Source organism: Arachis ipaensis, chromosome B10, assembly GCF_059453495.1.
Source record: "Arachis ipaensis isolate K30076 ecotype BB chromosome B10, ASM5945349v1, whole genome shotgun sequence".
In the NCBI taxonomy this organism is placed as follows: Eukaryota; Viridiplantae; Streptophyta; class Magnoliopsida; order Fabales; family Fabaceae; genus Arachis; species Arachis ipaensis.
The window spans coordinates 81,353,648-81,354,408 of record NC_142435.1 but is presented as its reverse complement, the minus strand read 5'-3'; the positions used below and the strand labels follow the sequence as shown (position 1 = coordinate 81,354,408).

At 42.8% G+C, this 761-nt stretch overlaps 1 non-coding gene across 1 annotated transcript; it reads left to right on the top strand.

Moving 5' to 3' along the window:
• The first annotated feature begins 234 nt into the window (after positions 1-234).
• Positions 235-342, top strand: LOC148580595 (small nucleolar RNA R71). Its single transcript, XR_015896554.1, has one exon. It is a non-coding gene; the product is annotated as a small nucleolar RNA R71 (small nucleolar RNA).
• Positions 343-761: the final 419 nt, after the last annotated feature.

The window sequence follows — 761 nt, the reverse complement described above, 5'->3', positions numbered from 1 at the left end:
GAAACTCCTTATTGATCACTAGACGTCCCAGGAGGTCTTCCTCACTGGAATTTACGTCCTCCCCTTCCTCTCCAGGTTCGGCCGTGTTGACTATGTCAATGGCCTTGCACTCTCCTTTTGGATTTTCTTCTGTATTGCTTGGGAGAGTACTAGGAGGGATTTCAGTGATCCTTTTACTCAGCTGGCCCACTTGTGCCTCCAAATTTCTAATGGAGGACCTTGTTTCTATTCTGAAAGCATGTCAGAAGGACACTTTTTTGTCAGCTGCTTGTATCTTTCCCAAGCTTCATAGAGGGATTCACCTTCTTTCTGTCTGAAGGTTTGAACATCCATTCTAAGCTTGCTCAGCTTTTGAGGAGGAAAGAACTTGGCTAAGAAAGCCGTGACCAGCTTATCCCAAGAGTTCAGGCTATCTTTGGGTTGAGAGTCCAACCACACTCTAGCTCTGTATCTTACAGCAAAAGGGAAAAGCATGAGCCTATAGACTTCAGGATCTACTCCATTGCTCTTAATAGTATCACAGATCTGCAAAAATTTAGTTAAGAACTGAAAAGGATCTTCAGATGGAAGTCCATGAAACTTGCAGTTCTGCTGCATCAGAGAAACTAATTGAGGTTTCAGCTCAAAGTTGTTTGCTCCAATGGTAGGGATGGAGATGCTTCTTCCATGTAAATTGGAATTAGGTGCAGTAAAGTCACCAAGCATCTTCCTTGCATTATTATTATTTTCGGCTGCCATCTCCTCTTCTTGTTCGAAAATTT